A 23,170-nucleotide genomic window follows, 5' to 3' on the forward strand; every position below is an offset into this window, starting at 1 on the left:
TCAATTTATTAAAAATTTGAATCTACTGAATAGAAATTTATTTTTTTAACATTTTATTTATTTATTCATGAGAGACATACAGAAAGAGAGAGAGAGGCAGAGACACAGGCAGAGGGAGAAGCAGGCTCCATGCAGGGAGCCCAATGTAGGACTCGATCCTGGGACTCCAGGATCACACCCTGGGCCGAAGGTGGCGCTAAACCGCTGAGCCAGCCGGGCTGCCCTGAATGGAAATTTCTAACACGTAACCACTGTATATACAATTAATTCATTTAAAACATAAAAATTTCAAATTATTTTAATCTTTTATTTTAAGAATGTCCATTGATTAGTAAACTTTTTTTTTTTTAAAGAGTGTATTTATTTATTCATGAGAGACGCAGAGAGAGAGGCAGAGACACAGGCAGAGGGGGAAGCAGGCTCCATGCAGGGAGCCTGATGCAGGCCTCGATCTTGGGACTCCGGGATCACACCCTGGGCTGAAGGCAGGCGCTCAACCACTGAGCCACCCAGGTGTCCCGAATTAGTAAATTTTTATAAAGTAAACTTTATCATGAAATCTAACAGAAAAGCGCATGTGACAAAGTTAACAGCTCAGGGATTTATCACACACGAGTTACCACAGGCAGGTCTGGAGCAGACTCTCCAGCTCCCTAGAAATCCCCCTCGTGCCTTCTGTCACTACCCCTTCTCTCAACCCCTGCCAAGACGTAATCACCATTTTGACCTTTATGTCCATTGCTTTCTGGTTTTTTCTGTCGCTGTAACATCCACACGTGAGTCAGTTTTGTTGCCTGCAAAAGCTGCTAGTTTACTGGGAAGGTGGTCCCAGGAAGCAGGCATGACATGGGGGGAGGAGAAGAGCTAATAATGCAGATGTAAATGACCCAGGTAGGTCACCCACGCGGGCCACGGGGGCTCAGTCCTGTCGGGCCTCTGAGAAGCCCGATGATGTCCTACAGGAGGATGGCAGCTGGGACATTTATCTAGCAGCTCCCTGTCCCCTCTGTCTGAGGGATCTCTGGTTGGAGGCATTAACCGCTCTGCGTTGTGGCCGCAGGGTTCGGAGGAAGAGCAAGTCCTCAGGGTGCTAGGGAAATCCCAGCAGCTGGAGCTGGGAGCTGCCTGCCGAGCTGCCGGTGAACCCAGGTGAGCCAAGGAGATGCACAGCAGAGCTGCTTGGCGTGTCCAGATGCTGCCAGATGCGGAGATGGCCCCAGACTTACATCAACGCACTGCTTCCTCATCTGGAAGTCTTACTACCAAGAGAAAAAAAAAGGCAACGAAACTAAGCAGGGCATTTCGTGAGGCTGACGCGAGCTCCTTGGTCCAGGCGGACGGGAGGCAGCCTGCAGGCCCCCCGCCCCCCCCCCCAGTAGCTCCGGGCCACGGTGTGCATCCCTGGAAGCTACAGTTTCGCTTAGCTTTGGGTGTTGGAATCAGAAGCGTGCGCTCTTTTGTGTCTGGCTTTTTCTGTTCATTCTGATTCTGAAGGGTTGTCTGTGTTGCTGCGGCCCTTAGCTCATTTTCAGAGCTGCATGTGTTGTAGGAACCCTCAGGCATTTATCCATCCTTCTGTTGACACTTGGGCTGGTGCTAGCTGAGGGTTATTATGATCATGCGCTTACGGACGGCGTGATACGTGTCCTTGGTGGACGAATATACACATTTCTGTTGAGTATGTATCCAGAAGTGGCATTTGGGGGGAAATATATGATTGCCTTTAGTAGATAATTTTAAACAGCTTTGCAAAAGGTTGTACAGACTTACCCTCCGAACAGCAGCGTGTATTGCTCACAAGTCTGGTACTATTTGTCTTTTACTTTTGCCATCTGGTAGACATACACGGGTGTGTAGTGGTGGTTATAATTTACACTTCTCTATGACTAATGAGGTTGGGCATCTCTCTGTGTGTCCATTGGTCATCTCAGGATCTCCTAAGGTACCTGGTCAAGATTTTTTCCTCGGATTTCTATGAGGTCAGCTGTCTTTCTTATTGAAATTCACTCAGATTGTCCATGTTTTGACCATTCCTCTTTCCCAACGTGAGCTTCAGAAGTTATACGTTTCCCTATGAGCACAACTTTAGATACATTCCACACATTGTGACACGCTGGGTTTTTTTTCATTATTTATGTTAGACATTTTGGCAAGACATCCAAGTGACAAAATATGGCTCAGAGTCAGACACAAGGGCTGGGGACTCCTCCATGCTTGGGGATGGATTTTGAGCGAGGGAACAGATCTACTTCTGGTTCCAGTCTGGTGCTGCCGGTGGGGCTGGAGGAGGGCAGGCTGATGGGTCCCCTGATGCACTAAGTGCCAGCTAACTACTGTCTGGCTGCCAGGGAGCCTTCTGCTGTATCCCCCTGTTCTCTAAACTCTGTTCTACTGCCTACTTCATCCCTCCACTCAGATACACATCCAAATCGGCTCCTCAAACTCGCCAAGTCCGAAACCCAAGCCCTTGACTTCCTCCCCCAGATCTGCTTCTTGCTTATGAACTACCACAGAAAACTTAGACGGCATTTAGGGGCCCACTGAGATTTGGGGTGGAAGTATCACTTGCTTCGGCAGGAGCGCCCTAAGGCAGGAGGTGATCCATTCTCCACAGCAGAGATGGGCTGCCCCTTCTATATCCCTCTGGCCATTTCCCACATCATGAAGCCTGAACTCTGCCTAATTTTCCAGGCCCTCCATCATCTGCTTCCCTCATCTCTCTCCTGGACCTGCACTCCCTTCACCTGGCCCCCACTTGGGTGCGAATATCCTCTGCTCTTTCCCAGCTCCGGGCCCATTCCTGGCAAGTGAGCGTCCAAATCCTCCCAATTAGTGGAGGATTAATTAATTAATTAATCTTGCCGTGTTCCCTCATTCCCCTCGTTTCCCCTCATCTGCCTCCTTGGGGTTGCTTGCCTACCCCACCTGATCTCCCGCCTCATAACACAATGGCTCCCACTGCTCAACGCTGTTTCGGCTCTGGTTATCTTTTGTCCCTGAGCAAATCAGTTGGCCCCGTGAGCTTAGCACACCCTCATTCTTGGTCAATTCTGCCAGCTTGTTAAATGACAGGGACTGATTTCTGACATCAAAGAACGAGTTATTTTAGCTTCACAGAACCTCCTCTCCTCCCCTCTGCAGGGGGGACATTGTCCCTGCACTTGATTTCTTTACACAGTCAGTGGCTGCCCAAGGCCAGGAGACCTTCCCATCTTTGGCCTAAATGTCTTCTTGGCCACAGGGTAGCCTGCAATAAGCCCCAGGGAACAGAGACAGACTTCTGTCTCCTTTTCTTCTGTGCTCTTGGGCGGTGGTTCTCACACTTTGGTGTGACTATGACCTACCTGGCGTGCTTTTAGAAATGCTTGTTAGGATTCCTGCAGAGAGTCTGACTCGGCAGGCCTGGGATGGTGAGTTTGACAAACGTCCCACTGCTTCTGGACAGATGGCACCATGGCCACACATGAGACACCAGGCTCCTGCGAGTTTTGGAAGGGCTTAACGGCTCTGGTTCTTGGAACTTCTTTTCACACACAGCCTCTTCTGTCCTAGCTTTGAATGTACTTGCTGTGCTATATTTCCTTGTAGGTGTCCCTCAGTGATCATCAAAAACTTGAACTGGTTTGGAACAACTGCCTCTGGGCTCCTGGGCACCCCCTACAGAGGCAAGTTCGGACCTCTGACCCAGGTCTACCTGGGCTCCTGAACACCATTTATGCATCCTTTCAGTGACTGATGCAGCTACTGGGTGCCAACCAGGTTGGGGTCTTGGCTGTCTAGACGTAATGACTTCAACAGCTATGGGGCTGAAAAGGAGTTAATACATGACTCCGATTCCAGTAGTTAGCAATTGGCATGGTTCTCCCCGAGAGGAAGCATCTGGTTTAGATCATGGTTCGAACGGAGCATGCAGTTATCAAATGTAGCACAAGAGAAAGGAATGCTTAAATGTTGATCCTAATTTTATTTCTAGAAGCTTAAGGGAAGAAAGAGGTGCATGTTTATATAGTTTGTATATGCAAAGAAAAGGTCTGGAACGATGCCGTCTGAACTACCCTAGTGTCTACCTTTGGCAGTGGCATCTGGACGGGACAGGTGACATTGGCCTTCTATACTAATTCAGCCACCTTGGCACTCTTCATGGGGTGGTTGTTGTTCTACAATGAACACCTGCTACTTTATAATAAAATAAGTTAAAAAGCAGAAAACCCAGCACAGTCTCTTTAAATACACATCCAATAGAAGTCCTTGGTGTTCTGTGTAATGAAAGTAGTGAAGCGCAGTGTCAACTGCTCTCTCTTGAGTTACTGCATTCACCTACGACTGGGATGTTTCCAAAGGGGCTATGACTTAGAACCAAACCATGAATCTCCTCATGACAGAGGAAGGATCTTGGAAGTCATTACAAGCTTGTTCCTGTTGTCCAGGAAGGGACTCCTGCCATAATTTATAGAGTAGTAGAAATGAAAGATTTCTGGGTGACCCTGGACTCCTATTGCTATTTTTGCACAATATGAAGCGCATCGTTTCCTGACTTCTAATTTTCCCAAAAACCTCACTTAGGTGCTTTTGAACTTGGATGGAACAGAAGGTCGAGCTCTCGCTGGCTCGATCCCGGAGCGTTATCTCCACCATTTGAACACCGAGGGCTTTGTCTTCATTTCCACTTGACTAGCAAGGTCACGGGGCCCCCCTACCCCCAAATCTCCACTCTCTCCTCCCACCGTGATGTTCCTTCTGTCGGGAGGCATTTGGTATTAATTCACCCGCTTTGTCTTCCCCTCAGAGAACCCGCCTCCCTGCACATTCATTGCCTCCCTCCCTGGGCTTCACTGAGGCCGACAGTTGACTTGCCAACAGACAGACACCTCATTATTTACCGTGTTTGAATCGGGACTATTTTTCTGTTTCTTGGAAACCTCCCTCAAGAGCTCCATAATCTTTTCTCTGATGAAAACAGTCGCTCCTGCTGAGCGAAATTCCACTTACGGCCCCAACACAGCCTACGTTGTTCTCTTTCTTAAAGAGATTTTTTTTACTCCATTTAACTTGTTTTTCAACTCAGCTCAATGGATCAGACTTACCCATTCAGGAGGAACCTGCTCAACAGCCGTTGTCTCTTTCAAATAAAATTAGATTCTTTACTCAAGGGCCTACATTATAGAAGCAGCCAACTTAATAACTTTGAGGTTGCCGCCGGCCAGCCATAGGGGTTGACGAATCCTGCTCAGCTTGAGTGGGTTGCCCACCCTGGCCAAGGCTGTATATGCTTCATGCAAGTCGCCCCAAGGACGCTGCCCCCATTGCTTCCTGGGAGAAGTACCACTAGATATGATGGGTGCCATGTTGCTGGCTCCTTCACAGACTGGGAGAGGCCAGGGGCTGGGGAGGCCTCTGAAGGTGGTGAGAACTTTTGTCAACCCCATTGAGGACTCTGAGCAGGAGCTCAGAGAGGATTCTTCATCATGCAAACCACTGGACATGTCATTTCCGGATAATTCTAGAGGTGTAAATCATCTTTAGATGCTCTGCTCACTTCTTGTGAAAACTCTTTCACTCTTGGAAGGTAGATAGACTTCAAGGTGTTTGGTGAAAAACTGAGAGTGTAAAGTCATCAACCATATTTCTCAAGAGGTTTAACATTAGTTAACATTTTTAATTGCTTCCAGGTCAATTCTTGACTCTGTTCCAATCATGATCAAGGGCTTTGGGGTTTGGGACGCCTGGATGGCTCAGTGGTTGAGCATCTGCCTTCGGCTCAGGGTATGATCCCAGGGTCATGGGATTGAGTTCCGCATCCAGCTTCCTACAGCTTCTCTCCCTTGCCTATGTCTCTGCCTCTGTGTCTCTCATGAATAAATAAGTAAATAAATAAATAATCTAAAAAAAAAAAAGAAAAAGAAAGGGTGGCAGTGTGAGAGTTTCTTCTCCCCCACTGCCAATATACTTTCTTAGGCCTTGGTAGGACCCTCTTTTCCCGGCCATGGAGTAGGACACAGGTGGGAGCCCATCTTCCCCATGCAGCTCAGCTTACCTACATGAGGGCTTCAGTGGGTCCTGAATCCCTGCAGAGTGTGTCCCCGTATCCCTATCTGGCTACCTGGGCGAGCTCCTTGAACTTCAGGAGCAGATCTTGTGCACCTGTGTCCCCGAGACTCAGAACAGGTGCTTGACACGCTGTGAATGAATGAGCCGGCCTGAAGTGATGTAGTTCCTTCATTTTTTGTCCAGATGTCCTCACCCCAAGGAACCAGTTCTAAGTGAGGGCAGGGCTTCCCCTCCATCCTTGCTCTACTCTGGCCATCTTTTATGGCATCCTCTCTCCACTTTCATAGTTTTGTCACCTAGATTGGTCAAAATCCACCCTACCTACTTCATTAGCTGTCCTCACACTTCCTATAAATTTTGTGACGTTTGAACACTGAATTTTTCTGGAAAAGGACAATGTTGGAGAACATTTGCTTTGGAAGTACAGTGATATGAAGAAGGTAAGGCAACCAAATGATGATAGTATTCAAGTCCACCTGCCCCCCGCCCCCAGAAGTTCTCTCGCTGAAGTTCATGCCTGGCCATCTGAGAGTGCTGTGACTCCTTGGAGGAAGGACAGGTGAGAAGCCTCTGCGACGAGATTTTACCTGAAAATGTGGTCAGAATTCCATTGCGGTGCCAAGTGAACAGAGCTCCAGCTCTGTCGCTTTTTATAAATAAACCCGTAAACACCCCTCATCTTCAAAAGGGTCATGTTGCCAGCCTGACACAGACTTTCCGGCTCACTTCTAAGCCCCATTGCTGCCAATTTTCCAGTTTGAAAAGAGGGAAGCTCCATAAAAGGCTTCCTTTCCATTTGCCCTGTGGAGGAGGATGGAACACATGGTGAGTCGGAAGCTATGAACAAAATAAGTTTATAAAAATTCCAAATAAAGCAGCACCTCAGCTGCAATTAGACTTAACATGGCAAAGTTGCCAGCCCTGCGTGGGTTGATGTCACAGGGAAAGGCTCAGCTGGGATGACGGCAGGACAAACTTGGAGACACACGACTCAGGAGAGGACACTCTTGGGCATGAAATGGCAGATCCACCAAACAAACGATTACAGTAAGAGAGCTCAGCACACCGTCTGTCCCACTCTCCTGCTGTCCAGAAACTCAAGAACAATGACAAGAAAGAAGATGCAAAGTAATAATTTCTATTTAGGGACACCTGAGTGGCTCAGCAGTTGAGCATCTGCATTCGGCAGGTCATGATCCCAGGGTCCTGGGATCGAGTCCCACACTGGGCTCCCTGCATGAAGCCTGCTTCTCTCCCTGCCTATGTCTCTGCCTGCCTCTCTGTGTCTCTCATGAATAAATAAATAGATCTTTAAAGTAACAATAATAATTTCTATTTAGATTCCATCTTGTATATTGTTAGTGAAGGAGGTCAGGACACGCTACCCCAAAATGTGCTTTCATACAGTGATATTTTGAGCTGAAGGCACTTGCAAAACAGCACACGCTGGGAGAGGCTTCTTCTGGAGCCCCATCTCCAGCCTGAAGACAGGTCCTCCTCGGCTGTCATGTCCCCTCAGGAGTCCATCAACTGAGGAGGAGGGACTTGTGTCCCAGGAGAGGAGACCAGAAGTCCACGCCACACACAGACAGACTTTGTCACAAACGATCACACCTCCCATCTGTTCTCCCAAGGGCCCCTTCATCCTTCCTGAAAATCATTTATTTTCCTGAGAGGAAAATCCTCTCAGGGCCTCCTGAGAGGCCCACCTTCCCTTCTCCTTCCCCTACTAAGATGTTACATACACTTTCAAATCTTACCTTCTATTTGGGTAGTCCCTTTTTCACCCCTGGGATGCCTTGTGTGCATAATACTAAAAATTAATACATTTGTATACCTTTCCTCCTGTTGATCTACCTGTTGTTTGTTTATCTCATAGACCCAGATATGGATACTAGGAAGGTAGAGGGAGTGTCCTTCCTCCCCCATATGACATCCATGTGGGATTTTTACACATACACACACACACTTAAAAGATAACCAATTTTATAAAAGAAAGTTAGAGGCTGGTCTCACATATACATGAATATACGAAAATCCTAAATAAAATCAATGGATACAATAATGTATTGGAAATATCCAAGGAATGTAAGGATTTTTTTTCAAAATTTTCAATTGAGATGCAATTCACAGACCATAAAACTCACCTATATAACATGTGCAATTCAGTGGTTTTAGTATATTTGCTAGGTTGTGCAACTATTACCACTGACTAGATCTAAAATATTTTCATTGCTCCAAAAGAAATCCTATACCCATCATCAGTCCCTCTCCATTCTTCCTTCCCCTCTTCCCCTAGAAACTACAATGTATTCTTTGTCTCTATGGATTTGTCTAGTCTGAACATTTTGTATCAAGGTAATTGTACAAGACTTGGCTGGCTTCTTTCACTTATTGTAATGTTTCCAGAAACCACCCACTTTGTAGCTGGTATCAGCACTTCATCCCTTCTTATGGCTGAATGATATTCCAAATCATATTTATCCATTCATTAGTTTATGGACATTTAAGTTGTTTCTACTCTGTGGCTAGTATGAATAATGCTGCTATGAACATTTGTCTAATAGTTTTTGTGGGAACGTATGTTTTCAATTCTTTTGGATATAAACCCAAGAGTGGAATTGATGGGCCTATGGTAATTCTATACTTAACTTTTGAGGAGTTGCCAGACTGCTTTCCAAAGAGGCTGCATCATTTATTTTACATCCCCACTAATAACGTGTGAGGGTTCCAGTGTCTCCACATTCTCAATACTTGGGTGTTTTTTTTTTCTGTTTTAAAAATTATACTCATCCTAATAGATGTGAAGTTAGTATCTCATTGTTTTTCTTTGTATTGATATGCATAATGACTAATTTCCCTAATGATTAAGCATCTTTTCACATCCTTATTGACCATTCTTGTTTGGAGAGGTGTCTGTTCAAGTCCTTTGCTCATTTTTAAATTGGGTTGTCTTTTTTATTGTTGAGTTGTAATATATTCCAGGGGTTAGAGACTTTCTTATCACATATACATTTTGTAAATTCTCCCCCATTTTTTGTAGGTTGTCTTTTCACTTTCTTTATAGTTTTTTGATGCATAGAAGTTTTTAATTTTTACCATGTCCAAATTATCTATTTTCCTTGGTTGTTTGTCCTTTTGGTTATCCTAAGAAACTGTTGCTTAATCCAAGGTGATGAAGATCTATACCTACGTTCCCCTCTAAGAATTTCATAGTTTTAGCCCTAACAGTTAGATCTTTGATTCATTTTGAGCTAATTTTGTATATGGTGTGAGATAGGGGTTCAAATTTATTTTTTTTTGCACATAAATATCCAGTTGTTTCAGCACTTATACAATTTGTTGAAGAAATTAGACTTTCCCCATTGAATAGTCTTGACACCTTTGTCAAAAATTAATTGACCACAGATGTATGGTTTTATTTCTAGCCTCTCTGTGCTATTCCATTGGTCTACATGTCTATTCTATCCCAGTATCACACCGTCTTGATTACTTCAGCTTTGTAATAGGTTTTGGAGTAGAGAAGTATAAATTCTCTATCTTTGTTCTTTTGTTTCAAGATTATTTTGGCTATCCTTATCCTAGGTCTGTCTCTTGTTAAAAAAAATAATAATAAAGGCATTTGGGACTTTGATAGGGATTGTGCTGAACCCAGAGAAAATGTGCTTCAAAAATGAAGGCAAGATAAAGACATTTAAGACAAATAAAAACTGAGATGATTTCCCATCAGCAGATTCATATTAAGGGAAATATTAAAGAGGATTATTTTAGCAGAAGGAAAATTATCTGAGAAGGAAGCATGGAGAAATAGAAAGGAAGGAAGGAAGAGCTTCAGAAGACTAAAAATGTGGGTAAATCTAAATGAATATTGGTATATAAAATAAAGTTTATATATATTTTATATATATGGTATATAAAATAATGTTATTTTATATACTGATATGTAAATAATGGTTTGTCATTGGAGGTCAAAACATATGGAAGTATAAATAGAATTAAAATATGTGGCAACAAGAGCACAAAAGTTGAGAAATAGGGTAAATACAAAGTGTTGCACTATCTGAGAAGTGGTGAAATTATGACTTACATTAGACTTTAACAAACAAAGACCGCAAGATGTAATCTCTAAGGTAACCAACAAAAGAACAGTACAAAAATGTATAGCAAGTTACTTGGGGTGGGGGAGGGAGGAAATAAAAAATAGATGAACCAAAAAAAGAAAACAAAAGGAGAAAAAAAGAACACAGATGAGACAAATAGTAAAATGGTAGATTTAAGCCCACCTATACCAGTCATACATCAAATGTAAAAACACAAAATGCACCAATTAAGAGATTATCATTAATTAAAAAATTATCAGACTGGATTAAAAGAAACCTTCAAAAATATACTGCTAACAAGAGATACACCTTAAATATAATGATATAGATAAATTGAAAGTAAAATGGATAGGAAAAGACACAGCACAAAAAGCCTAACTGTAGAAAGTCTAACTGTGGAAAGCTGATGTAGCTATTTTAACAAAAGTGCCCTTTGAACTATATGGTTTTGAACTGCTTGGGTCCATTCATGTGTGGAGTTTTTTCAATAAATACAGTCTAGTAGAATAAATGTATTTTCTCTTTCTTATGATTCTCTTAACATTTCTTTTCTCTAGATGACTTTATTGTGAGAATACAGTATATAATACATAAATAAAATATGTGTTGACCAAGTTATTGGTAAGGCTTCAGGTCAGTAGTAGGCTATTAGTAGTTAAGTTTTTGGGAGGAGTCAGGAGTAATATATGGATTTTCTACTGCACAGGGCAGGGTGACAGAATCAGTACCCCTACCCCTCAAGTTGTTAAGAGTCAACTATAGTAGGCAGGGTAGGCTTTACATCAAGGAGAATTGTTACAGTTACTGAGGAACATTTCATAATAATAAAAGAGTCATTCCATCAGGAAGACTTAAAAATGCTAAATTCTAACGCATGTAATACAGCAATCCCAAAATATATTGAACAAAAATGGACAAATTTATGGGAAATAAACAAATCCACCTTTACAGTGGAAGATTTTAACACACCTCTCTTCATAATGAATAGACAAAGAAGATAATATAATCATTAAGGAGACAGAAGACTTTATTAACCTAATTAACAAATCTGGCCTGATATTTACAGAACTGTCTCCAACCGCAGAACATGCATCCCTTTCAAGCACATCTGGGGCACTGACAAATATTGACCAAATGCTGCACCTGCGTGAGAGTAGTTACACATTTAAAAGGATTCAACTGTAGGCATAATATTCTCTGAAAATAGTAGAATTAAACTAGAAATCAACAGCAAAAAGTCAATAGAAAATTCCCCTGAATCTGGAAATTAAATGATTTATTTCTAAATAACTAGAATCAGAGAAGAAAGCTTACTACAAACAACTTGGAACATATTTTGAACTGAATGAAAATGATTATACCATACCCTAAAACCATGTTGAAGGGAAGGACTTAGAGTCTTCAGTGAGTGTGTGCCACAGAGAAGAAAAGACTGACAATCAAGACCTAAATATTCAACTAAAAAAGTTAGAGAAAGAATGGAAAATTAACACCTCCTAAACAAAAGGCATAAACAATAAATGTAAGGCCAAACGTTAGTAAAAATAGAAAACGTAGGAGAAAACAAGAATCAGCAAACCTCAAGCTGATTTCTTGAAAAGATTCATCTGGGAGGAATTATCAAGAGAAAAGAATATCCAAGTAACCAGTATCTGGAAGAAATAAAATCCATGGCTATAGTTCCTACAGATGTTAAAAAGATAAAAATATATAACGTTATGCCAATGAACCTGAAAATTAAGAAAAAAATTCCCAGGAAAAAAACCATACCCTAAACGTAGGTAGCCCACAGCTATCAAAGAAAGTGAATTCATCATTTTAAATCTTCCCACAGAAAAACTTCAGGCCCAGATGACCTCATCAGTAAATTCTTTTGAACATTTAAGGAAGATAAAACACTGACAGAAAAAAAAATCCCAATTCATTTTGTCAGTATCAACTCAGTGCTAAAGCCTGGTGTTAAAAGAAAGAAACATCTCTCTTGTCATTATTGTTTATAAAGCCTAAACAGCAATCCTAAACTAGAACCAATTTAGATATAAAGGTTAGATATAAAAGTTAATATATCATGACCAAATTGGGTTTGTTTCAGAAATGCAGGGTTAGTTTGCTATTCAAATTCACCACCTTCTAAGAATAGGAGAAGTCATAGGATCATCTCAATATATGGTGAAAAATCATTTGATAAAATTTAATGGCCCTTCAGATTTTTAAAATTTATTCTTTTGAGACACACAGAGAGAGAGAGCATGAGCAGGGGAGAGAGGCAAAGGGAGAGGGAGAAGCAGATTCCCTACTGAGCAGGGAGCCTGATTTAGGGCTCAATTCCAGGACCCTGAGATCACGACCTGAGCCGAAGGCAGATGTCTAACCATCTGAGCCACCCAGGTGTTCCTAATATCCTAGTAAGTGAATTTAAAAATAAGGTAGCATTTACAAGTTTCAAAGAACATCAAAGACACAGGAGAAAATCTAATAAAAGAAGTTAATGATCTGTATATAGAAAACTACAAAACATTATTGAGATTAAAGAAAGAAGACTTAACTAGAAGCATTATCAGCAATAGCCAAACTATGGAGGGAGCCCAGATGTCCATCGACAGGTGAATGGATAAAGAAGATGGGTACACACACACACACACACACACACACACACACACAATGGAATATTATTCAGCCATCATAAAGAATGGAATCTTGCCATTTGCAATGACTTGGATAAAGCTAGAGTGTATTATGCTAAGTGAAATAAGTCAATCCGAGAAAGACAAATACCATATACTCTTACTCATATGTGGAATTTAAGAAACAAAATAGGTGAACAAAGGGAAGGGAAAAAAGAGAGAGGGGAGAAAATCATAAGAGACTCTAAACAATAGAGAACAAATGGAGGGTTGATGAGGGGAGGTGGGAGGGGAAGGGGCTAGATGGGCGATGGGCATTAAGGCGGGCACTTGTAATGATGAGCACTTGTTATGATGTTATAAATAAGCGATGAACCACTAAATTCTACTCCTGAAGTTAATATTACATTATATGTTAACTAAAATTTAAATTAAAACTTTGAAAATAAATGAAGAAAAGAAAAGAAAAAACACCTAAGTAAATGTTCATGGGTGAAATACACAATTTTGTAAAGATGTCCATTCTGCCCAGATTGATCTGCAGATTCAATGTCATCCCAGTGCAAATCTCAGCAGGACTTTGTGTGTGTGTGTGAGTGTGTGTGTGCAAACTGAAAAACAGATTCAAAAATGTATATAAAGGGACGGGTGGCTCAGTGGTTTGAGCGTCTGCCTTCGGTTCAGGGTATGATCCTGGAGTTGTGGATCGAGTCCCACATCAGGCTTTCTGCAGGGAGCCTGCTTCTCCCTCTGCCTGTGTCTCTGCCTCTCTCTGTGTGTCTCTCATGAATAAATAAATACAATCTTTTTTTTAAAAAGTATACAAAAATGCAAAGATTAAGAATATCCAAAATAATCCCAGGACAAAAATGTTGAAGGACTCACTCTATCAGATATCAAGGTACTTGAGTTTCTCCAGTCTTTTGCTCTTACACAGAGTACTGTACAAAATTGGTTTTGCATGCATCATTTGGGGGTCTTGGCAGTGTATCTCTGAAGGGATACGGTGTGCTTTGGTGTCTTCTCCTATGACTAAAAGCCACTTGCATTTTTAGTTTACACACTGTGTTCCTAACTCTAGTCATTCTTCTATATGGGTATTGCCCATTTTATTTCTAGAAGTTTTTTTAATTTTAGGTATTAAAATGAACTATATGAAATTGCTATTTTGTTAGATCAAATGGTTAAATATCAGTAATTTCAGGCTTCACCTGATGTATTAATCCATTTGTCTGCAATAAAAACTGTAAATTTTCCTGCACTTTGTTGTTTGTGATTTTGCTTGGCTTATGATGCTTTTGGCCATGCAAATTTTATCACTTTTATGTGAATACATTAATTAATCAGTCCTTTTCCTTATTGCTTCTGGGATTTGAGGCAGAGTTAGAAAGTTTCTTGGTTATAACTCTTAGTTTATAAAGAAACTTCCCTATATTTTCTTCATTTTACATCTAAATCTATGATCCATTTGGAATATGTTCTGGTGTGTAGTATTGAGAGATAGATTTTTTCAAATACCTTCCAGTATGTCAATAACATATATCACATTTTTCCACTGATTTGAGATGCCACCTCGATCTATTCCAAATTTCTGGGGTCTATTCATTTGGGTCTATTTCTGGTTTTTCTAGCCTGTTTTATTTGTCTCTATATATGTTCATACTCATACCACCTTGTTTTTATTGTAGGGGCTTTATAAATGTGCTTTAATACCTGGATATGCTAGTCAAACTCCCAACAGTGCATTCCTTTTTTTTTTTCTTTTAAAGATTTATTTATTTGAGAGAGAGGGAGTGCTCACACAGAGAGGTGGATAAAGGGAGGGAGAGAATCTCAAGCAGACTCCCTACTGAGGTGGGAGCCCAATGTGGGGCTCGATCCCATGACCATGAGATCACTACCTGAGCTGAAATCACAAGTTGGTCACTTAAGTGACTGAGCCACCCAGGTGCCCCAAACACTGCATTTCTTTTCCTGGCTTTTCTTTGTTTGTTTATTCCTCTTCATGACATTATAATCAACAACTCCAGAAACCAACATGATATTCTTATTGGGGTTGTGCCATAAATCAGCTTAGGGAGCATTGGGCTTTCTATTTCCTCTCCAGTCAGTTTTGGCAAGTTATATTTTTTTCCAGAAATTTGCCAATTAATCGGTATTTATCTTCATTGGCATAAAGTTTTTATAATATTGTCTTTCTATATTTTACATTTCTGTTGATTTGCAGTTTTGCCCTTTTTTCATCCTTTGTGTTGTTTACTTTTTTCCTTATCTTTTTTTTTTTTTGAGCAATTTTTTCCAGTGGGTGGGTTGTCAATTTTCTTTGAATTTTCAAAAGGTAAATGCTTGTTCTGTGTGTTTGTCTCTTATTTTTCAGTGTGCGTTTCACTCATTCCTTTTCACCTATTTTTATGTTTACTGTTATAAGTGTTCAATGCTATAACTTTGCTCCAGGTTTTAGGTTTCTGTCACATACATTTTGATATGCTGTGTTTTCCTCATTGTTCTTTTTAAGTTGTCCTGCAATTTCATTTTATGCTTCTTCATTGACTTGAGTTATCAGAAGTGTTTATGTTTCCAGGGGAAAGGTCCTTTCATTTATTTGTCATTAATTTCTACTTTTATGGCATTAAGGTCATTTCACAAACGAGGCCCAGAGAAGTCAAGTGACTTGCCCAAGGTCACACAGTTAGTAAAAGGTGGGGCTGGAATGAAAACTCAAAGTCCATTTCCCTACCACTGCCCTTCCCTGCCTCTATGGCTCACAGGTAGATATGCTATTTAATCATTACCAGCACAATTCCAGCAGGTGTCATTATGAGACAGTGAAGTTTAGTTAACAAACCTGTAATGGAATATTAAAATTTAATTTCTGTTGGTAGGAAATTATGATGTTGTCAGTAGTAAAAATTAAGTTGGGGGGATTTTTCTTGATACACACTCAAGTTACTCTTGATCTGGGTTTCCTCAAAAGCAGAGCCTGAGAAATGTTTACTTGGGAGTATAAACCCTGGAAGCAGAAGTAAGGGTAGGAGAAGCAGACATAAAAGAGAGGAAAGCCAATTCGAGGATGTGTCACCGAGTTGGCCAGGGGGGTCTCCATTTGGTGGGACTCTGAGGAGCCTCATGAAATCAGTCTTAGAACTTTTCTCATGGGGAAAGAAGGGGGAGGAATGTACCCACCAGCTCCTGTCCACCACTGATCAGGGGTAGACCACAGCTCTGTCTCCCTACACCTCTGGGCTGGATGGGGGTCAGAGCTGATAGCCCCCCCCCATATCACCTGCTACCAAGGATACCCATGTGGGGGATCCCTGGGTGGCACAGCGGTTTGGCGCCTGCCTTTGGCCCAGGGCGCGATCCCGGAGACCCGGGATCGAATCCCACATCGGGTTCCCGGTGCATGGAGCCTGCTTTTCCCTCTGCCTGTGTCTCTGCCTCTCTCTCTGTCTCTGTGTGTGACTATCATAAATAAATAAAAATTAAAAAAAAAAAAAAAGGATACCCATGTGGGCTTGAGATAGGACAACTCCCCAGCTAACAAAGCTGATAGAAATCAGCTCAGAACCAATCGGGTAGAGTAGGAAGGAAGGTGGAGAGGATTTGAAATGGAAGCCAGAAGTAGATGCTTAAAAAAAATTTTTTTTTGATGCAAATCTTCAAAATTGTTGGTCTAGTGGAAAGTATGAGTCCCTATTTTGAAGGGAATGACCATTATTATCAAAATGGATATGGGAAGCTTACAATTTCATCATGACCATGGAACATGCCATATTTAACTAAATTTGCTTTGTTTTTGTCTCTGTGTGTGTGTCAGAGGTAAGAAGTTCAGACCACCAGTAAAGACTTGTTATAAATGAGAGAAGGATAAAATGAAAGGATTAGAATCTGTCTTGACAGTGAACTAATCTTGAAACATAGGAGCTAAGTTATCATTGTTTCTATAAACATGCTCCTTTTCCCCCTAAACCAGCTTCTCCTGTTAACCACATGTAGAGACCCACACAAACAGAGGACTTGGTAGCGTTTACACACATTTAATATAGAATCTCTTGGTCTATACATTTAACCTAAGGCTAATTATTCTTTCAAATCCGAAGTTAATGTTTAAAAATCTACACATATCTCTGTGGTATTTATGACTCACTTGTACTGTTAATGCAGGCAGGGAAATAAATAATGTCCAGCAAATAGCTTAATCCACACTCCACTGACACACAATTTCCGTTCTCCACTCAGAGACTTGATGCAATCAGCCTGATTCTCCCCATGAAATAAATGCCTGCGGGTCATTTCATCCATAGTAAGATGGAGAAAGTCACCTTTCCCCTGACACAGATCCCCGCAGGCCCTGTGGCCCTGTGTTGAGATGCTGCTACCATATAAATGCAGGGTGCTGTACTCATCGGCACATGGTCCACTGAGAAGAAGGGGAGCTGGAACTGGTGGGGTGTCCACCTACAGGCACCCAGAGCACCTGCTGTGCTAGAACTCAGAAGGAATCATTCTCCCTCTCGGTTTAAATCTTGTCTGTGTCCTTCCAAGTTTCACAAGATAACCTTTCTGCCATTCTGAACTTTTGGAAGAGCTCCCATGCTCCCCAACACGGGCTTGAATTCACAATCACACGTGGACTCCAGCATACATTTAAAAGCAGGTGGAAGTTTTTCCTTCACCCTGACTAGTGTCCATATGGAAAGTCACAGAAGCCCCACCTGGGAACATCACTTACAGGAAAAATGTCATCACTGTTATTATTAATATTACTGTAATAATCGCTTCTCAAGAACTCGGTTTCTCATGGAAACCAATGAGTAAATGAGATGCTCACAGGGGAAAACAAAAACCTCAGGGCTGCATTGGACAAGTAGCTGCTGGGATTGGTTAAATCAGGGAAAAGCCTATGGAAAACTTGTCCAATCCCCATCTAGTTACCTCCTTAGCTTCATCTGGAGATGGCCAAAACAGCACAACCAACCTCAAAACACCCCTGGAAGTAACCATCCTAGAACTGGAAGGGTAACAGTGCCTCGTTAAGTCTCTGGGTGACACTCACTCATTGACTCATGTGTGTCATAGTTCATATGAATAAGACTTTCCTGGATTAACTCAGATATAACTCAATTGCCCAGCGAGGAGGAGCAATTTTCATTTACAGAAAACTATTACGACCCATAAAACTCTCTACCCGTGACGCGCACCCATTACTGGTGACCCAGGACTGGCAGTTGCATGCTTCCTGTGTGCCCCATGGGGGCGGCCAGGCTTCCTCCTCGGCCGCATGGAGCCTGCAAGCTGGACGTTGCTCAGCTCTCAACAACTTTCTGATCCTAACGAAGACCATCTCTTTTCGTCACACCAGCGAATGATGCCTGTTGTTCAGAAGTTGGGTGCATTTGTTTAAAAGGTCTGAATAACAACAGATACGAGTTTGACTTTATGGAAGTGTTGATTCTCGCCAATTCTGTTCCCCAGACCCAGTATTGCAAAAACAGAGCGAGTTTTTCTGTGCTGTGTTCTGGGAGACGCGTTGAAATGATTACGTGATCATTCCAATAAAGGTGTCCTCACTTCTTTCCCCATATGAACTTGGACTGGAGAAACCCAATTATCTGCTTCCTGAAAACCTGTATCTGATTTACTTAGCACCCTTGACTGGAGAAATCTCCCTGCCACCAAGATTGGGGTGTCACTCACCAACTTCACCTGCACTCTTGATCCTGCCAAATGATCCCACCACGCTTGCCTGGCCAGCCTTCCCAGCAAGGACTATTTCTGTGTCCCCTCTCTCAGACACCCAGTAGCCCTCCTTCCCACTCAATTTGTAGCAGGAGACTTGGTTTCCTATTTTACACAGAAAATGGCAGCCAACAGATGCTCTCTGCTGCCAGCCATGAAGCCTGCAAACCGCTTTGTATTTTCTTCTATCTTTTCCTCTGTTCCATCATTCTATCCAAGGTCAAATTCTCTGTCTGCGCACTGACCTATGGCTGTTCTTTTTTTGAGCTCTCCCTCTCTTATCATCAATGTTTTTTAACCCTCAACATCTCTCTCTATGGCCCCTGTGGACCCCGGACCCCATTGCCCCCCCAGCTAGGTCCCTATATCTTTCCTTCATAGCCTGACTGCTTGGCACAGTTGTCTGTGGCAATGCTTGCTATTGGCTCCTCATTGTTCATTTCCCCTTTTTCTTTTGAAAATAACCACCGCCCCCCCCCCCCCAGGGTTGATAGGCCACAGCCTGATGACACTGTGGCCAGTCTCTCTCACCAGCAGGTATGGTCACTCCACTGACTTCCAGCCTGTGGGTCTGAATGGAGGGTATAGCTGCTTCTAGGACATGTCTCACAAAGAAGCTGTTTGGCCTTGGCCTCCTCTTTTCTCTCCTTGAAGACTGGAGGGTGAATGTGAGGGTATGACCTGACTTTGTTAGATGGACATAAAAAACACCCTGGGGACAGCAGAGTGACTTATAGGAGCAGCTCAGTCAAAGGATGATGTCAGGGAACAGAATCACCCAGCTAAGGTGTGCTGGGCTTCGTGTGAGAGAGAATTAGACCTCCTGTCTTGTTGGGGTCACTGTGATCCATGTGACAGCAGCTCAACTTGTATCAACATCAAGGTGTTGTCTGCCCTCACTTCCACGGACCCCTCAGCCCACGGCAGTCAAGCTGTGCCCACCTGTCACCACAGTCCACACTGAAGCCATCCATAAATGTAGTGGGCACATATCAGTTTCTGGCCTTCCAGCCGGTCCTGACCCCACCGCCCAGAGTCTCCTGCTGGCCGTCACCTCTCCCTGTGGCTCCACCTTGGACCGTCCATGACTTCCCCCAGCCTCGGGCTGCCACTTGCTGCTGCGTGTTCCTCTCTCCCCCTTCTCTTCTCTCCTTTTCTCGCCACACACCCTCCCAGGGAAGTTCTATCTGCTGCCATGCCTTCAACTGCAGAGACAAGGCTCTGGCCAATTTACACGACAATGGAATTTATTAAAAGGCTATGGAGTCAAAGTGAGAGGTGAAGAATCAGACTCAGAACCAGAACATAGGTCTAGGAACAGGAACAAAGTGATAATTTCATCACACTGTTTCCTCTGGGATAACACAGCTCTGGCCATTTGAAACTTGGGTGTGATTCTGCTAAGGATTCCAATTTCAGGGAGAAAGCCTTTGGCCGATCTAACTTATGTCATGCACCCTCCCCTTTGCAGAGGAAGGAGGAATATTTTAACTGAGTTTTTTCAAGACCATATCTTATAAGGGAGGACTAGTGTCCTAACCAATATTGGCATGCTGCGTCAGAAGGGGAGCACCGGGGTGGCTCAGTCTGTTAAATGTCCGACTCTTGATTTCAGCTCAGGTCATGATCTCAGTGTCTTTTTTTAAAATTTTATTTATTTATTCATGAGAGACACAGAGAGGGAGGCAGAGACATAGGCAGAGGGAGAAGCAGGTCCCCTGCAGGGAGCCTGACGCAGGACTTGACCCCAGGACCCTAGGATCACAACCTGAGCTGAACGCAGATGCTCAACCACTGAGCCACTCAGGCATCCAGTGACCTCAGGGTCTTGAGATCAAGCCCCGCATCAGGCTGTGCGCTGGGCAGGGAGCCTGCTTTAGATTTTCTATCTCCCTCTCCCCTCTCCCCCTCACCCTTCATTCGAACTCTCTCTCAAAAAAAAAAAAAAAAAAAAAAAGAATGCCAGCCCAGCAGCAATGATAGTCATTCCAGTCCACTCCCTGACTGCCCAAGGCCCACACATCCTGCTTTATACACAAATAATTCCAGAAGTGTCTGAAATAGAATACAGCTACTATCTATGCAAATGAAAATCAGCCAACTCCCAGTAACTCATACACAAATGTATCCAGCTTCAAACTCAGGATCTGGAGGAAAAAGCCTGCTCTTTCTCTGGTTCTATCACGATCTCATGAGGATATAATGCAAACTGTGGATTAAAGAATATATTTAGCCCCTAAAACATATACATGTAACCCTGAAGTAAAGAGAAAAAGAGGTCAGTTAGAAACCAGAACGCACGCGCGCGCACACACACACACACACACGTGCACACAGACGCTCCTGTTCTTCCTTCAGCTGACACCTTTTGCTGGTTCCCCATTCCGAGCTGGTTGGGGTGACTCAAACCTTCTCTGTGGCAGATCTGATCCTGTGGTCATGTCATCTTTCTAGATGGACCAAGTTATTTTTTTCCATTAGGCCCTTTGGGTACATTATTCCAATGTTAATCTCATCCAGAAACACCCCCACAGACACACCCAGAATGATATTTGACCAAATACCTGGACACACCGTGGCCCATTCAAGTAATTTTACATTCATGTAAAATTAACCATCATTGCAACATCCTCGAAAGCCAGTGCTTGCAGGGGCTGGTGCACATGATAAGACCAGCGACTCCTGACGGTGGGAGGGTGGGCCATGAACTCTGAGGGCCATAGCCACCACACTGCAGCCTGGCCCTGCTGAAACTCCTTCTTTTACTCTCCAAGCTGATGGCTTTTTGAGTCATCCAGTAAATCGGCAAGAACAGGTCATCCACACGTGCCATAGGTGGCCTCCCAAACCCAAGCATGGGCCTCTTTACATATGTATCCTGATGGCAGGGGACCCAAAGTGCAGCAGCTGCCCCTTCACTTTGGAGGGGAAGTCCTGGCATGCCCCAGACCATCAGACCCCCCAGAAATTTCACAGAGTAGGGACCCCTGCCTCTTTGCAGGGCTTAACCTGCCACCTGCGGACATCCATAGTTCTTAACAACTTACCTGTGACACCTGCTACCTCTTACAGTCTAAGCTGAGAAAGTTAGGGTTATGGCTGTTTGCCTTCCACCTCCCCCCCTCAAAAAAAAACCATCAGTGAGTTCAAGATAAATGGTACTTTGTAACACAGGATACGAGGACTATAATACAAGGCACACTTACCATAAGAGAAAAACTAGAAGTGCCCAGTGAGCAAGAAGAAAAATCAGCTTTGTTAGATTATAGCCCCAGATTGAAAATATGTATGCCTCGTGTTTATGGGGCTTTTGAGAAGCCTTTTGTTCTGTCTCATTGACTTGAGTTAATGAGGGTAATGAACTTGGAAGCCGAAAAGAATTACTGCCTGGGCAGCTCTTCCAGGTTCCCGACATTTCTTTTCATGCGGTCTATTTCCTGGTGGCAATAACATTTGTTTACGTTGAAAATGCGAGAAGACACTTTTATGGCAGCACGTCTCCGTGGTGCCTCGATGCTCGCCCTCGAAGCTCTGTACGTCCCCTCTCTGCGAGGAGCCCGGGCACACGGTGAAAGCAGCTGACTCCAACAGAAGCAGCATTCAGTCGCTGAAAGGGGAAATGGGACAGATTTATTCCCGTCCCACTTGTCCTCCAGAATGCACAGGGTAATAATAGTCCCAGAAGAGAAGTTTCTATTGCACTGAATATTTTGTCTGGGTTTTGGGGTCAGCGGTTTGGGGACATTAGTTCCTGTGATGCAATTCTAGCAATTGGGACACCTGCATTTTTAACACTTCTAGTGCTTCATCTACAACTATTTCCTCCTCCTTCAAATAAGCCGAGCTGTTATGAATGATCATATGTTAAACATTTTCCAATCTCCACTCTTCAGATCCTGTGGGGAGAGAAATATTTTCAAGGGACTATGGGAAACAAAATTTCAAATGCAGGCTCTGGATAGATACTACTGTATCAACACCATAGGACTACCGGTCCCCCCACCCCCCGCCCCCATCCCCAGAGAAACACGGATACCATCGGGAGCACTTTCTTTTCTTTCTTTTTTTTTTCCTTCTTTCTTTCTTTTTTTTTTTTTTTTTACATCAGGAGCACTTTCAATCCACATCTGCCCCAGGACAAGTAGCAACTGTCTTGTTTGATTCCCGGGAAGAGTTTTAAAATGTTAATTTTTTAAGGATCGAAGTAAAAACTACCTAAAATCTGTTAAATTTTCTGCTTACATCTTTTTAAAGAGGGTTGTGCTAGAAGGATCCAAGCTTCTTTAGAAGTCCGAAGAGCTCTGGTTTCTAAAATAGTTGACATTTGAGACAATAGATAAAGCTTCTGGGGAACGCATCAGAGTACCCAATGGATGGAAATCTTCAGCAGTACTCGCAGCAGATAATATTTGTTAGAAGGGAGGCTGGGAACTTTAAGAAAGAATAAAGTGGAAAAATCCTTCCCTTCTGACTAGAAAAACCAGCACGGAGACCTTCCCCATTTTGTGTGGTGACTATAATTCTTCCCATTTTTGTCTTCTTTCTCATGTGGGAAAAAAGAGTTAGGATAGAAAGGAAAATTGATGTGTTTCCTCTGATTAGTTGGGGGCAGTTTGAGAAGAATATCCTCACTAAAGAAGAAAAGTTACTGGCAGATTA

The 23,170-nt window shown here is 42.8% G+C and overlaps 1 long non-coding RNA gene across 4 annotated transcripts in view; it reads right to left on the minus strand.

The window, feature by feature from the left end:
- Window positions 1–58: 58 nt before the first annotated feature.
- LOC140630143 (uncharacterized) overlaps window positions 59–23,170 on the minus strand; it is a 61,978-nt gene continuing 38,866 nt past the window's right edge. For 2 of the 4 annotated variants that reach the window (XR_012027937.1, XR_012027944.1), the window contains 2 exons: window positions 21,718–22,118; window positions 2,876–6,849 (listed from right to left, as the gene is read on the minus strand). This is a non-coding gene — a long non-coding RNA (uncharacterized lncRNA). Of the gene's footprint in view, window positions 1,260–2,875; window positions 6,850–20,461; window positions 20,721–21,717; window positions 22,119–23,170 lie in introns of those variants that run through there. The other 2 variants (XR_012027938.1, XR_012027943.1) reach the window with 2 other exon arrangements.

Source organism: Canis lupus, chromosome 3, assembly GCF_048164855.1.
Source record: "Canis lupus baileyi chromosome 3, mCanLup2.hap1, whole genome shotgun sequence".
Taxonomy (NCBI): Eukaryota; Metazoa; Chordata; class Mammalia; order Carnivora; family Canidae; genus Canis; species Canis lupus.